The sequence below is a fragment of the Primulina huaijiensis genome, chromosome 4 (genome assembly GCF_012295235.1).
Source record: "Primulina huaijiensis isolate GDHJ02 chromosome 4, ASM1229523v2, whole genome shotgun sequence".
NCBI lineage: Eukaryota > Viridiplantae > Streptophyta > Magnoliopsida > Lamiales > Gesneriaceae > Primulina > Primulina huaijiensis.
The window spans coordinates 21233645-21251187 of NC_133309.1; the positions used below are offsets into that span (position 1 = coordinate 21233645).

The 17543-nt window shown below is 35.0% G+C and overlaps 2 long non-coding RNA genes across 3 annotated transcripts; both read right to left on the reverse strand.

The window, feature by feature from the left end:
* Window positions 1–1471: 1471 nt before the first annotated feature.
* Window positions 1472–17018, reverse strand: LOC140975389 (uncharacterized). Of its 2 annotated transcripts, XR_012174959.1 has the most exons (5): window positions 16789–17018; window positions 15812–15897; window positions 5765–6042; window positions 5612–5681; window positions 1472–2379 (listed from the first exon to the last, which is right to left on the reverse strand). It is a non-coding gene; the product is annotated as an uncharacterized lncRNA (long non-coding RNA). The 2 variants fall into 2 exon arrangements; XR_012174958.1 differs by lacking the exons at window positions 15812–15897; window positions 16789–17018 and having other exon boundaries at window positions 5765–6588.
* LOC140975390 (uncharacterized) lies at window positions 7008–8122 on the reverse strand. The gene is made up of 4 exons (XR_012174960.1): window positions 7921–8122; window positions 7732–7824; window positions 7464–7581; window positions 7008–7380 (listed from the first exon to the last, which is right to left on the reverse strand). It is a non-coding gene; the product is annotated as an uncharacterized lncRNA (long non-coding RNA).
* Window positions 17019–17543: the final 525 nt, after the last annotated feature.

The following is a 17543-nucleotide window of genomic DNA, read 5'->3' on the forward strand; positions in this document are numbered from 1 at the left end:
AAGCCCAGAAACCGAGCCATTTTCTTGGCCCTAAGGAGTGGGAACCTAAGCAGAAACCGGGCGGCTTCAGCGTGCGAGATGGAGACATAGAATTTGGGTTCGACAAGAAGATCCCAAGTGGCAAAATGGCTGCCAAGGGAGGAGTAGGAGGAGGAGCAAAGGGAAAACCACCTTACAACGGCGGCGGACACATACCGGAATTCAGATTCTCCGATAATGTCTGAAGGCTACCGGGAAGATCAGAATATTTGCGAATTGCGACAGTGCAAATGAAATCATAAGAAGAATTTTAAATAGAATTTAATTACAAAATGTAAGTTTTGCATGGGTTGCATGTGTTGGAAGATTATTCATGAAATGGTGAGATTTTATTGTTGGAGGAACCCTCTCAATTAATTGGTATACTTTTCACTAGAATTAGGTTTCTTTTTTATCCAGTATTTTACTTATTTCGTGAACCGGAAGCGGAGCATCTTTCTTTTTCGACCCAAAGCTCGCCTCGAAGAGTGGATCCGAATGTTTCTTTTAACCAAAAAAAGAAAAGAAGAATTAGCAATCGTATTATATATAGTTTTTTATTAGCTTTTCTTTTTGTTTGAATTAGACAATTTTTAAGAATTATGAAATGTAAGTTTACTTTATTATGATATTAATTAGGTGATGATAACTAATTATGACCTTTTTGTAAAAAAAATTAATAATTACCCACATGCATATATATTGAGTGTATTAATATTATTATATTGGAATAATATGCCGGAGTTATATTTCATTTTTTCAGAGTCACGTCATTTTTTCATTTGAAGCAATACGAAAAAACACTTGTTGTCTGCGAATTATCTAAAATTTCCACTAATAAAGTTTGCAATTTTATTTTAGAAGACATAATGATATGCATTAACCTTTAGTTGATGAATAATGATGATTGAGCTTAATTGTACACTCGAACCAACTTTACACGACACTTCGCAATCTGTACGCGCATCGGAGGAAATAGGGGTTAGCAAAATTTCGGTTTAACTATAGAATGGATGTCAGATATTTTAACAAATTAATTGTTGGAAATATCGATTTTTAGGATTATTTTGTTGACCTGTTTAAGTTCGAACAAATCGAATATTAATTCGAAAATCTTTGTTCTTTTATTTATTTCAAATTCAAAAAAAGAAGCAACAAAAAAATAAAAATAAAAATTCGAACTTATATTCTCTCCTTTATTAGTGCCACATTCACATGATGCCTGCCCCCTTCTTTAGGTACTAAGTGTGTACCTTTTTTCCTCTTTTTTCTTTTTAGCAAAACTACTTATATTATAATAAAAAGATACATTATTCAAATTTATAAATATTTTCTTTTTTTCAACAAGATTCAAAATTAGCAAGTTTCAATGACAAATTTTAATTCTAACTAGCTCCAAGATCACAAAATGATGATCCTACACTACAAAAAAAAATGCTAAAGACAACGGTGAAAAACCGTTGTCGTAGGTCTTGTGAAACCTTTGTTAAAGGTCTAGTGGTTAAAGGGTGCGCTCAAAGACAACGGTGAAAACCCGTTGTCGTAGACGTCTAAAGACGACGGTGAAAAACCGTTGTCGTAGGTCTTGTAAAACCGTTGTTAAAGGCCGTGTGGTTAAAGAGTGCACTCGAAGACAACGGTGAAAAACCGTTATCGTAGACGTCTACAGACGACGGGAAAAAACCGTTGTCGTAGCACTGAAAAATCGTTGTTAAAGGTCCTATGGTTAAATGGTTCGCTCAAAGACAACAGTGAAAAACCGTTGTCGTAGATGTATAAAGACAACGGTGATAAACCGTTGTCGTAGCTCTTAAAAACCGTTGTCTTATAGCAACGACAACGGTTTTTTAATCGTTGTCTTTTATCGTATTCGACAACAGTTTGTCAATGTTTTTAAACTGATGTCTTCCGCTGCAATATACAACAGTTTTACAACATTTTAAATCTGTTATCTTTGGATTTGATTTACATCATTTTAAAAATGTTTGTCTTATATATATAATCATTTTACCAAACCTTTGTATATTATATTTAAACCATAAATTGTTTAATTAATTAAAAAAATTGGGTGTGAAATATATATCAATTAACCCTTATATAAAATCAATTCAAACATCAACATACTTGATCAAGAACTACATGCATGAATTACAACAGAAATATGTCATTCATAGACTTGTAATTTATCAAACGAACAATTAAAAAAAGTATGTAACCATATTCCAAAAACTTTTAGTCAAGTTCACAAAAATAAAAATACCCTACAATCAAGACTTGAACATATCAACTCCAAAATATCTTCTGTAGCTTGTTGGAATGAATTTCTCTGCTGGTGCATCTTTCAAAATATCATTACAGTGCCTGTGAAAATAAAAACCACTGCACATAATTTTAATCATTGTTAATTTTCAACACATGCACAACTTAGCATTAAAACCATTAACAAATAGAACAAGTCATGTATAAAAAAGCAAAAAGTTTTGTTAGAAGACAATAAGCCTGAATTGAAAACAATATGCAATAGATAAGTTTGTAAAATAATCACTACAACTACTTAACAGTTATGAAGATCCAAAACAGTCCCTAATGAAAATTAATTATCAAAAATAATGGTTGGATTAAAATCTGCAACAAAAATTGGTTTAAAATACTTTAAAACGGACCTCAGGGCCTAGAAAAATTTTGGCATAACCTCCTCGCAAGTACGACATACCAGAAAATTTAAAAACACACAACAAAAATATATATTCGAAATAAATTTAAATACGACCATACACCACACCTATCACCTACACAGCCAGACCATAAACCACACCTAACACCTATACAACCATCAAGTACAACACAAACAAATACTCGGGGCATCTCCTCGGAGAATAAACTCTGACAAAAGACTGACAAGACTCTATTTCACATATAAATAGATTAACAGGGGACTCCAATACTGACAACCAAGACCATCCCCAAAACATCTCATAAACACCTCAAAACAACACCGAAACAACCCCGAAACAGCCCCAAAACAGCACTTGAAAGTAACATGAAAACAGCACCACAAAACAGCCCATAAACCTCTTAACACCATTTAAAGAAGCCCGAAAACAGCTCCCATTACAGCCCAGAATTCAGACCCCAAAACCGTCCCCAAAACCACTCGAAAATAGCCTCCAAAACAGCCCAACCGCTCCAAAATCACCACAGAAAAGCCTCCAAAATATTCTCAAAACCGCTCCAAAATCATCTCCAAGTTCACTCCCAAACAACACAATACACAATATATGTTCATAGATAACATTGATACAATGAATCTAAAACCATTCCATGAATCAACCAAAAAAAATCATATTTTTAGCAGCATTTTGATATAGGTGGATTTTACTTGTTTTTCATGTTATGTGATGGCTCATTGTGTTTCACACATCGTTTAGATTGCATGCATTTTGCGACATTTTGGCATATATAATGTTTTCTTGTTGCTCATATGTCTCGTGGGTGAAAATGCAAGCAATTTGTGAATAAACTGAAGAAAAGTGGTTGATTTGCAAGAGACCTCCGCCCGGGCCAACATTTATGTCCGCCCGGGCGCCTGCAAGGTGTGGATAAAAGAAGACTTGCGCAAGCTATCCGACCGGGCGCACATTTGTGTCCTCTCGGGCGCGTCAATGAGAAAATCAAAGGAGATTTGCGAAAGCCATCCGCCCGGACGTAGTTGATTTTTTTTGGAATTATTCTTGGCTGATTTCTTCCCTTATTTATGAATGGGGGATGATATGGACAGGATTTGGACGAGATTTGGGAGATTCAGACATCATTGAGAGCAGCCAGGGAAGGAGAAAAAGAGAAAAAGCTTGGAGCAAAGGCTTGGATAGGAGATTTGAAGATTTTCGAGCACCGTCCCTCGCATTTTCGTCACGAATAGTATTTCTAATCTAGTTTTTATCATTTAAACATTGTTGTGTTTATTTTTACTATGAATTCGAGTAGCTAACTTTCAATATTTGTTGGGATTTAAGGGGATCATACCCCGAACCTTGATTTAATTAGTTCACGTGTTGATTGTTGATTTATTCTTGAGTGTGCTACTGTTTTCATTACGTTATTAAAGCGTAGCTAACTTTAATAATCATATCATATCGCGAGTGAGTTCGAGAGAATAGCTTGTGATAGGAACGAGTAGCATAGTCCGTGGATCTACAATTTACATAGACATATGAAATTTGATACATGTTGATAGTTATAGTCCTAAGGGTCGAAAACTAGGGGATTTCATAGATCGGCATGCAATTCACATTTGATAAATAATTAAAAAAATTTAATTACTTCACTTAGTAGAATTAGTTTGGCATAGCTCAAAAGGGCATGTCAATTGTGTAGGAAATCCTTTCAAAAACGTAAATCACTCTCATTGAAATTTAATTAATCGGTCTAGCTTATATATTTCAGCATTTAATTCGTGAACTTGTTCATTGAGTTTTTATTTAATTTTAGTAGTCATAAACAATCATTCAAATTTCGTTGCTAAAGATTTGATAACTGGAAATAATAATTGTAAAATACAGTCTCCAGTGGAACGATACTCGTACTCTCGTACATCATACTATTGCTTGAAATCATGCACTTGCAATTATTTCGAGCTTGGATATTATAATTTTTTATTACAGATTTTACAGTGCAAGTTTTGCTCGATCACATTTCAACATAAATATTATCACTTTCAAATGCAATTCCTCTTCTCCACATCTTCAATCCCACCTCAAGTTCCAACTTATCTTTTTTTCCAATACATTCGAAGCCCAAAAACCAGTAAAAGAAAAGAAAAAATAATAAAAATGGCAGTTGTTATTTGTTGCCTTTGTAACAGTCAAAATAATTACCACATTCTTTCAACATATCCCAGAAGCAATGAAGAGATCCACATGTCATGAACCAACAAACGTGCAACAAAAAATATCACATCTCAATCCAGTATCATTTGTATTCTTGATCCACAAACTGAAAGGAAAAATGCAAGAAACCAAAATAATATCACTTTTGAAATACATAGAAAAGATGTTATAAAAATCTTAAAGTAGAAACAAGAATTTCACCCAACTTAGAAGCTAAATAATGTGCAAAATGACTATTTCAAAAACAGCCCATAAACATGTTAAAAAGTATAACAATAATGTCCAAATCCGTTTAATATGAGCTGTATTTTTTCAAATAAGATGAACTCATGTCCTACCAATTCATAAATAAGATCATGTATGCATTCGGCCAGCTCGGTGCGCACCTCATCAATTTCTTCCATAGAATACTCCGTTTTTGTGAACTGTGAACACACACAAAAAGTATATTAGTAAAAAAAACAAAACTTAATGAATTTTCAAAATGATAAGTAGCTAGATAACTTGTAATTATTTTAGATAAGCAAGATAATAATATTATCGATCGTAGTGAATCCCCCTCAAGAGTTGCAACTTCTTCAGTAATCTGCCTCATGAATCTAATCACGTAATAACCACATTGCCGAGGATCCTATGTTAAAAAATGTAAAATTGTTAGTGACAAATATACACATTAAAAAATTAGCTCGAATGAGAAATACACATACATTTATGACTTCCCATTGTACACGCTTTCTTCCTTTCCTTCCCTTAGTTGAGCTAAACAATCTCAACGCCCTTCATTAACATTGAACATAGTTGATATATGAGTGTTTTTTTAATTAAATGAAATGCATCATTAAAATGGAATATGAACTCACATTTCCACAACATATTTCCAATCCTCATGCGAACGCGATGACTTAAGGAATCCACCAAATAAACAATCTCTTTAAAAGGCTCGATGACAGTGAGAGTTCAATGAAATCTACACACAAACATAATAAGTGTATGCAATTCACTAAAAAAAACAATTGAAAATTATATTAGGATCTTACTTACCCACAACAACTTGGAACCAAAACCAATTGATCCATTGATGCACCACTTAGCCTATCCGTTAAAGAACTCGCCCTCTTGTTCAACCTTTCAGTTTTACCTGTTTTGTCGTGTGTATTTTTTTGCAAATTTGGGATGCTGTGGATTTACGAATCCGAATTTGTCAATCTTGTTTTCTTTCACCATTTTTTATAAAGATGCATATCATTTCAAGTAAAAGAAAATCAAAACAATACTACATACTAAACTAACAAATTATATTCATCTTATATAATAATATAAGAAAATAACAAACAAACTTTAAGTTAATCGAAGACTTACCAAATGTAGACAACTACACAATTTCCTGAAATTGACTCCAAGTGATACAAAGGACTGATGTCCTCAAATTGCAAGTTAAGTTCATAATCATCTGCAAATACTTCATGATCTAAAAGAAATGATAATTTCCTTCCATTTTCAATGGCTCTCTTACAATAACAATACACCTTGCGCACCGATCTTGGCACATTTGATGACAAAGTCTGGTTTCTTTCGACACTGATAGTTTTGTTCCTTTGACGCTTCTGATAATTGTATTGTAAACATGTTAGATAGGTGCACTACTGGAGAATTTGACAGACATTTACTTTGAAATATAAGCATATGTGTACCTCTCGTCGTAGCATTATCAAATGATTTGGCCAAGCCACATGTGTTCATACGGCATCACCAACATTTTCATATTCATTGGGAATCGGAACTGGAAAAAGTGCTGATTTTTGCATTGCTTCATCAATGGATACACGCATGCAATTTTGAGGTAATGGAACACCATGAGGCAAGTTATTAGCTCCATTGAGCTCAACAACTGTTCCATATGCAACAATGTCTGTGCTAGATTCCAATGTCAAAATAACTGGTTTTCCCTAAAAGACAAATAGTTATGTCAGTGAATTGTACTAACTCTTTAGTTAAAAAATATTAAGTACTATATAGCCACAACAAATTATATACCTGTAAAGCAACAAATTTTTTCACAACTTTCATTTCGACATCATTCAAATCTTCATAACTAAGGAAAAAACTTGTCGATTTTCATTTCACTTTCATTCACTTGATGCAATTTTACTGAGCAACTTTCTTTGTCATCAATCTCACAGTCCCATGCACCTTTTTTGTAGACAATTGTTTCAAGTTTTTGAATGTGTGTATCTTGCTCTTGAATTAATTTTCTAGCCTCTATCAACTCTTTCTTTTGCTCAATCATTAGCTCTCTGTCAACATCCTCAGTCTTCCAACTTCTACCAACATTGAAATATAATTTTGGAGTGATGTCACCTCCAACAGCTCTCACACGTCCACCATGTTCATCTGAATTGAGTGCTTTCGTGAGAATATCCTTTTTTATCCCTTTAATTTCATGTTTCCCCTCACGCTTTTGTTGTATGTAACCATCCTATCATCCACTTGTAGAATATTAATTACTTTAAAAGGTTTCATTAAAATAAAATAATTGATTTTTATGTATAGTTTTCTCACAATCTTTTCTACTATGATTTGCAACTCCTGGCCATCAAAATACCCTTCTTTATTCACTCGCCCTTTTTTTCCAAATAATAGCTTTATTGATATCATCATCGTCACACAATTCACTTGCCTACATACAAGAACAATCAAATGATACTTGTCAAATAGGATAAAGGTTGAAAAAAAAACAGCAAAAAAACAGCCACTCATGTTACAAGTATTCATGCGAAGGAAAGAAACAGTCACTTCTTGGACGGCACAAATGTTGAAATATACTTACTATTTCTTCAGCAAATCGTGCATATTCCTTACGAGCAAGGCGATGAGGGTATATGTTCTTCTTCCTTCTTTCCTTCTATTGATCACTTAGTTCCTAGTCAAGTAAGAATTATACATATCAAATTTTTTTTTAATTCGTCAAATACTTCATGGTCGACTTATTTTTTAAAAACAAAAAAAAGATACTTACAATGAATTTATCAGACATGCGAGTCATGACAAAAGAAATCCAGTCATCTCGTGAAAGACCATAGCCTGTAGGTGGTTGATCCAACTCCTCTGGTTTATCAACCTTGTTCGAAATGAACGTTTGAGTGAGATGTGATTTAAATTGACGCCACTTATTATTTGGCGAACTTAGACATCCCTTTTTCCAGCTTGGGGGAACATCAAACGTCTATTGTAAAACATCAAAATTGGAAACACATTAAAAAGAATGACATAACTTAAAATATATATAAACAATATGAATATTAATTGTGAAAAAACAATAGAACTTACATTAACAGATTGTCATATCAATTCTTTAACTTCACTTGGAACTTACTTCCATGTCTTGTAAGTTATCTTAACTTTTTCTTGAGCAAGCACACCAATATAACTCTGCATTTTAGCAGCAGCTTCTCTTACTGGTTGTCAAAGTAGATTGAATCTTACCTCCTTTCGAATTCCCTGAACCCTCTACCTAGAAAGCTTATCTAGATGTGTACGTACGACCTCTAGATGTTGTTGTTTCAGTGTCTGTAAATTCCAACATTTCCTTCCCATCAAAACTCTTGTCAGTAGAAGTAGATGCAATTTTTTCTTTGCCCTTCCTAATCAATGCAGGTTGTCCTAATCTCTTGCTCGATTCATGAATTGTTTCATCATCATGAGACCCACTTTTAAGCTTTTTAAAGGATGTCATAGAGTCCAGATTTAACCTGTTCAACAAAAAAGTAAAAAAAACATATCAATATAGAAATAAATACACAATAAATACAACAAAAAATAGGATAAGAAATTCATCTTCAATAGAAATTCAACATATACAAAGATAAATAAAAGTATAAATTCAATATTGTCTACAAACTCCTATTCAAAAGCAAAATACATATCAATATTGTCTACAAATACATCATCAAAAGTAAAATATCTTTGGTTAAAAATTGTCGACCCAAGTCCCATCACAATCTTCACGAAGGCATGATGGTTCATTGTCATATGCTCCGTCAACACCCATTGATGGTAACCCTCTGGTAAAAGATTGATAGTGAATTAACGTGTCTTCAAATTCATCACCATTAACGTGTTCAAATGACTCTCTAGTAGGAGTTGCAAGTACAATACTCCATTCAAGATCTTCAGGATCTTCAATGTAAAATACTTGCTTTCCTTGACTTCCCAAGATAAAAGAGTTGGATTTGAATCATGTAACGTCCAAAAAACCAACCTACGTAAACCACATGCATGCAAAATTATTTTAATTTCTTAATCATTTTATTTAATTGTTTTAAATGCTTGCATGATATTTATTATATGATTAAATGTATGATTGCATGATTAAATGATTATGTGACATGTTTTCATGAAATTAAGGATTTTACCCGAATATTCGATAATAGGCAGGGGAAAGGAGACCGGGGACGACCAAGACAAGAATATGTATTTTTATTTAAATAATGGCAAGGCTTCCTAATATGATTAAAAATGATTTAATTTTTCCTAAAAAGGTTGGAGTTCGAATTATTTTACGAGTCGAGCTCGATTTTTCCCGGGAAGTCGGTTTTGGGCAAGCAAAGAGTTTTAAAAGATCAAAAATATTATTTTATGAAAACTAATTTTATAAGCTTTTATTATTTAATTAATTAAGTGTTATTGGGCCCAATTTAATTAATTTAAGTTGGTCCAATTACCCTTAAGCGTGCAAGCAGAAAACCAAAGCACATTAGTATGTTAATTAAATTATAAATAAGTGTATTAGGTCTTCAAAATCTCACAATACACCTTCAATCAGCCATGAAACACCCACAAGCACACACAATAATTTTAAAAAAAATAAGGAGAAAGCTTATGTTCTTCGTCGCTCGTTCGTCCTTCCTCGCCGACGATTGAAAATTCGAGCATTCAAAGGCACATTTTCTAAACTCTTTCAAACATCATACAAATCATATTATGTGTGTTTTAATTGTTTATGCTTGAATAAAATATGCATTCAATAATGTTTACGGTAAAACGTTTATTTTCAAAAATACGTCGATTTTACGCTTGTTTTGAAATCTTTTTTGAAACCAACGGATACGCTGCCAAAACAAGATCAAATATGAATGAATATAGGCAAAACATGATAAATTTTAAGAAGATTCAAGGCTGGGAAACCCTAGGTTAAGGACAAATGGCAACGTGGGTCTTTGGTTGATTGTTCAAAGGTTCTAGGAGCGGCTGCTGTGCATGGGCCGTGGGGGCTCGACCAGGGCTGGTTCAAGGTTAGAGGTGGTCGTGGTCTAGGGCTGGGTTGGGTCCTAGGGCGGCTAGGGTTCGAGCTTGGGGCTGGGGAAGAGTCCTCGCTGCATAGGACTCTTCCCGTAGGGTGTTGGTGATGGCCGAGAGTTTTCAAGGGGTGGCTCGGTCTGGGGGCGAGCTAGGTGGTCCATCAGGGTCCTAGGATGATGGGCAGGGGTCAGGCCGGGGCTTGGTGCAAGTGGGTGCGCTGTGGTTCGAGCAAAAACGTGGAAATCGTGAGAAGCACCATGGGGGTGCGCTGCTGCTGTCTTCTTGTGCAGGTGGCTTGTGGCTCGGTTTGGGGTTGGGCTAGGTGGTTTGGGAGATGGCTTAGGATGGTTCAGGGAGGGGTAGGAAGGTCAGGGCTCGTGGTGGCTCGAGCAAAAGCCCACGCGAAGAGAATTGGTCGACGCAAGGGGAGGGACTCGCGCGGCGCTGCTTGTTGCAGTGTCTTTCTACGTGGCTCAGGGGCTCGAGATGGGGGTGGCTCGGGTCTGGGACTGGTTTAGGGTCAGTAAAGGTCATGGGTGGTCAGTGGTTAGATGGCTAGAGGAGTCCTAGGGTCACTAGGAGACTTGGGCAAGGAAGGGTGCACGCACAGATTTTTGTGGCTCTGTTGCAAGGCTTGGGCATGAGCTAGGGCTAGGTTCTAGGGACAGGGTCAGTCAGGAGGGTGCCTAGGTTGGTTGGCTAGGGTTTGGCTTGAGGTTGATTGGGCGTGGCTCGAGTATTTCGGGAGATGTCTCGGGTGGTTCATATAGGTGTCAATTTCGAAAATTAAAGGAGGAAAATTAGAACCATGGGTCCACGGGTGCGGTTCATGGCTCACAAGGGTAGAATAAATAATAAAAATATTATGTTTAAAAGTTGGGATCAAAATATTGAGTTTTAGATTGATCGGGATTTTATCGCCGCACGAAACGTTAATTAGAGAATTAATTGAAAAGCTTAGTTTTAAGCTTTATAAAATTATGAAAAATTATATTTAAGCTTAAATAATTAATTAGAATAAGCCCATGTTATTAAAAGTGAGAAAAAGATAAATTCGAGAATTTTTACATCCAGGGACAAAATGGTCTTTTTACACTTAGGAAAAATACGAAAACGCTTGGCAGCGTCTTGAAGGATCATAACGCATGTTTAATGATATTGTATGATTTAAAATGATGATTTTGATGATAATATGTATTTTTACGATTTATGATAAAGCTATGCAATTTATACTGTTTAAAATGCTATTTTTGGAAAGATATGTTATTTTATGATTTTTAAAAGAAAAGGAAAAATATTTTGAGGGATGTGAATTGACTGTGACAAATGATATGTTATATGATATATGATTTTGTGGAGATGACGTGAGGGCCAAGGCCCCAGAGGGAACCCATATTCGGGCCAAGGCCCTAGAGGGACCCCGTTTTACGGGCCAAGGCCCCAGAGGGACCCCGTCTATGGGGAAATACCTCAGAGGGATCCCGACGATCGTATTTCCACAATAGAGCCTAGTGCCCACCCCCATGGACCATGTGGAGCTAAGACTACAGTCGACCAAATGATAAAAGCTAGTCACTTTCAAGGATCAAACTTCACCCAAAATGATATATGATTGAAAGCTTATGATTAAAATGATTTTATGATATATGATTTATAATGATGATTAAAGATATTTTTAAAATGATTTAATTATGCTTAAATGATTTTAAATGGTTTATTTATTTTCAAAAGCTATTTTAAATAAAAATATGATTTTTAAATGCATGTGAGTGTATATGTATTATTTGCTATTTATGTTTAGAGCGTGCTGAGTATTTAAACTCACTAGGTTTGTATGATGCAGGATTTGATGATTATGGAGGCGGTGACGATTGAGTCAATCGAGTGCAGCAGTACACACCCGATGGCCTTTATGTTTCCGCACTAGCTAGATAGATTTATGATTTAAAGATTTATGTTAAGGATTTTATTTAGAGATATTTTTATGCTTTATTTTTATTGTTAGTTGGTCTTTTCAAAGGTCAATTTAGGAAGTTTTGGGTAGTCGATAATTTAGTATTTTATTTTATGAACTTGAGATTTAAATTGTTAAATTATTATGATCCATGATTATGTTAAATTATTGTATTTAAAAATTTAGAATTTATGATTTAAGATTAGAAAAAAATATCGAGGTCGTTTCAATAGGAGTTGCAAGTACAATACTCCATTCAGGATCTTCAGGATCTTCAATCTAAAATACTTTCTTTGCTTGACTTCCAAAGATAAAACAGTCGGATTTGAATCCAATTCTTTTCAAATTTACCAATGTGAAACCAAGATCATCTACTTTAATACCATTATTATTCTCCACCCAATTACATTTGAACATTGAAATTTGAAATTTGTGGTAATCGAGTTCCCATATTTCTTCAATAACTCCATAAAAAAACCATGTCTGAAACAATTGGGTTTTTATCCTTTGCACTGGCAACTTGCATTGTCTTTGAGACTAAGCTTACTCCAGAGTTTTGAGTAACTCGTATATCGTCACGTTCTTTTGTAGCATATATAACCCCATCAATGAGATAACTAGAATACTTTAACACTTTGTTGCTAGGTCCACGCGCCATTCACTTCAATCTTTCTGATATTTGATGGGTGGAATGGTCAACTAAATGTGCAACCTATATTTCACAATGCCATAAATTTATATTTTACGTAAGATACCAAGAGTTGTATGCATGTTAATATCTAGTATTTTGGAACTTACAGTATCATGTAACCAGTTAGTAAACGTTCCGTTATGCTCATCTTGTATCAACTTTTTGGACTTGGCTTTATGAGGAAATCTTGATTTCAAATCCACCATGTGTTCCAATAATTTATAATAGATAAACCAATAGAATGTATGCAAAGTGCATGAAAGAATTGATAGGTTGGATATCTTACTCGACATAAGGATCAATCTCAACATCATTTGTCAATACATAACGATGTGCTTGTTGCAGCTCATCATGACTAGTGGAGTGCACAACTGCTCCCGATAAAGGCTTAGTAAGTTCTACTTCTCGATGCCTTGATGGTATCCCAATTGTGTGGACATTAGATAGATAATCTGAGCAAAATTCGACAGCCTCTTCAGCAATGTAACATTCGGCTATACACCCTTCTGGCCGATTGCGATTGCGCACATAACCTTTCAAAATCTTCATGAATCTTTCAAATGGGTACATGTCCCTGTACCAAACCGGTCCACACAATTTGACCTCCCACACAAGATGAACAGTTAAATGAATCATTATATCAAAAAATAAGGGGGGAAGATACTTTTCAAGTGATCACAATATCAACACAATCTCTCTTTGCAAGTCATCCAACTTTAAGACGTCTATCACTTTACTATATAACACATTGAAGAAGAAACACAGCCGGGTGATAGTATCTCTGACATGTTTTGGCAAGACACCGCGAATGGCCACTGGAAGCAATTGTTGCATTAAAGTGTGATAGTCGTGTGACTTCAGGCCAACAAGTTTCAAATCCTTCATCGACACAAGGTTTCTAACATTGGATGAGTAACCTACAGGTACCTTTACTCCCGACAAAGAATTGCAAATACTTATTTTCTCATCCTTACTTATTGTGTAACATGTGCTGGCAAAACGTTTTCTTCTCTCCAATCCTTGGTGGCAATTCAGTCCTTAAATTCATTTCCAAAAGATCTAATCTTGCTGCTACTCCATCCTTTGTTTTTCCTGGAACGTCAAGTAACGTACCGATGAGACTTTCATAAACATTTTTTTCAACGTGCATCACATCAAGAACATGTCGAACATGTAGATCTTTCCAATACTCAAGTTCAAAGAATATTGATTTCTTTTTCCAGAATGTTATCCTGTCATCGTTCTTTGACTGAAGTTTTCCGCTGAATTTTCCACAATGATAATTAATTCTTTGAACTCTTTCTAAAATTTCATTGCCACTCAATGGTTTTGGTGCGATTTTAAATTCTTTCTTCCCATTAAATACCTTCTTTTGTCTTCGATAAGGATGACTTAAAGGTAGAAACCTTCTATGGCCTGTATATGACATTTTTCTACAATGCTTCAACCTTGTCGAATATATTTCTTCTGCACAAATAGGACATGCGTGATATCCTTTCACAACACATCTTGACATGTTCCCATATGCAGGAAAATCATTGATTGTCCATAGTAGAACAGCTCTAAGAGAGAAACTTTCGTCTCGATATACATCATATGCTTCAACACCTTTATCTCATAAACATTTTAAGTCGTCAATAAGAGGTGATAAGTAAACATCAATATCATTACCCGGCTGTCTAGGACCAGATATCAACAAAGTGAGCATCACAAATTTTCTCTTCATACACAACCATGGTGAAAGATTGTATGTGATCATTCAAACAGGCCAAAAACTAAATGCAGAACTCATCAAACTATGAGGATTGATCATGTCTGCTGATATAGCCAATCTAAGATTTCTTGGCTCATAAGCAAAATCTGGCCACATGCGATCAACTAATTTCCCAGAGGGCGAATCAGCTGGATGACGCAAGTATCTATCACGAATTCTTTTATCAGCATGCCAAGTTAACTCCTTGGATATCGCCTTATTCCAAAACATTATTTGAAATCTTGGAATGGGTGGTAAATACCACAAGACTTTTTCAGGAATTCCTTCCTTTACCTTTGATTTGTTGCCCAACTTCCACCTTGACGTCCTGCAAGTACGGCAATTTGCAAAATCTTCGTACTCCTTCCGGTATAAGATACAATCATTAGGACAAGCATGAATTTTCACATAGTCCATCCCTAATGCGCGTAAACTTTTCTTTGCATCATACAAAGATGAAGGCAATTCATTGTGACCTGGAAGCATTTCTCCAAACAAAATAAGTAGATCAGTGAAACTTTTATCACTCCAACTATATTTTGCCTTCAAGTTAAATAATTTCACAACTGCAGATAACTTTGTGAATGTAGCACATCCAAGATATAAATGTTTATCTGCATCTTCAAGTAGCTTATTGAATTGGCTTGGATTCTCAGCATAACTTTCATATACACAATGCACCATACCTATAGGTTCCTCACTAAATGATTTGTGTTCATCTTGTCCTACTCGATCATTATCATTCATTGAGTTCCCTTTCGTAGATTTTTCCCCATGCCATATCCATGTATGATATGTCAAATCCATACCATTACAATACAAATGTGCCCGGATAGTTTCAACAATTTTCTTCCTTAGATTACCACATCTTGCACATGGACATGGTATTGCATCAGAATGGATAGCATTTTTTTAGTGCAAACTGCAAGAAAGACTCTACTCCAACATCAAATTCACGTGATAGCCTATCTTTTGACATTCATTCTTTGTCCATTCTTGGTACAAATACTCAACTAACAATGAGACCAACCCCTTCAAAACAATTTTAAATAATATAAAAAATATTTTATTGATAGCCTATCTTTTTAATATATATACACACACATGTATACATAAAGAGAATTTTGTTACAAATACCAAAAATTGTTTTAAACTTTATATTTATATTATATAAGTTGGTTAATGGTTGAATTCATGTAGCTACTCCTTACCCAAAGTAGGCTAGTAAGGCTCCTGCGAACTTCCCAGATCAGCATACACCTAAAGGTACTGAAGATAGTTCACATTCCTACAAGACCTACAACAGGTACATTTTCTCGCAATTGCAAAACATTCTCATGAACAAATCCAGTACGTTGAAATGCTAAAAATTCACTTCCAGGACATTTAGTTTAGATAAAGCTTTGGAATCACACTCGAAAAGCCAAGCACGGTGTCAAAAAATAAAATAACGCAAGATGTGCCCATTTTAAATTTTTACCTATTTTATGCGTGAGTAAGAAACTGGGGAAATCTAAATTTAGTTCTTCAAAAATTAATTAGTTTTCCGATAACGAATAATGTTTACCACTGCGAAAATTACGGGATAGTTTTCTCCACCAAATAAGAAGCTTTGGAATCACACTCGAATAATGATTCCAACTTTACCAAAAAACCATTCAAATCTCTACATATACACTCGCACAAGATCTGAACTTACACTGACACAGAATACAGGGGTGGTTTTCTACACCAAACAACAGTCTCGATTAAAATGGGACTCAAGGAAGAATTTCGAGTCTAAACCAATTCTTCACATCGAAATCTTAGACTAAATGTCATTCAATGCAAAAAAACAAAAACTATAACTTGGAAATGAGACTCAATTCCAGGAATAAAAAAAGTGACAAAAAAACAAGAAACGAAGCGTGATTTGAAATTTATATCCTGTGTTTGCTGTTCTTCCTGATCTATAGCCATTGGTATCGGGGTTTGTATATTTGTTCTTGCTGAAACACCCACCCATTTCTTTTTCTGGTAGAAAACGAAAATGGGGCCAATATTCCAGATTTATGAACGGAATTTTTTTCTAAAAATACTGAAAATGTAATCATGTGACCGAAACGGGCTTCCCTTGACAAATCCGTTAAAAGATTCAGACTTCAAGATTAGAAATGGAAAATCAAAGATAAAAACTTGGAAATGAAACCTGGCCAGGAGCAGTAATTGGGACCGAAGTAAGCTCCTAAAGATTTCCGTGATTAACCTCGTCCTAGCATGGACGACTCACCACGGTGATTCAAAGATCAGAAAATGGAATCTTTCAGCGTGTTGACTCTACAGCTCTTCGGTCGAGTGTTTTATACACGGCGGTCGGCCGGTCTTCCTTGGCGGTGAGAAGCGGCGGCGTCGGCTTGAGACTTAGGAAGGAAAGAGGGCGACGTACAGGGGTTGAGTTTTGTTTTCTTCTCTTTTTTATTACAAGTGTGTGTAATATGTTACAATTCTACAAATTTTTTTAAAAAAAATTAGAACTACGTTAACGTTTTTTCAAAACCCGTTGTCGTTAACTAGATAAAACACTATAAAACGACAACGTTTTGAAAAACCGTTGTCGTAATTCTAAAAAAACCAGCTGAAAGACAACGGTTTACACAAACCGTTGTCTTTGACCCTTGCCAAAAACACATATAGACAACGATTTTTAAAAACCGTCGTTGTAGCCCAAAAAAACACGCTCATAAACAACGGTTTTTAATTTAAAAACCGTTGTTGCAGCCTAAAAAAACACGCTCATAGACAACGATTTTTAAAACCGTTTTTGTAGCCCAAAAAAACACGCTCTTAGACAAAGGTTTTTAAAAACCGTTGTTGTAGCCCAAAAAAAACGCTCATATAAACAATTTTTAAAAATCGTTGTTGTAGCCCAAAAAAATACGCTCATAGACAACGGTTTTTAAAAAC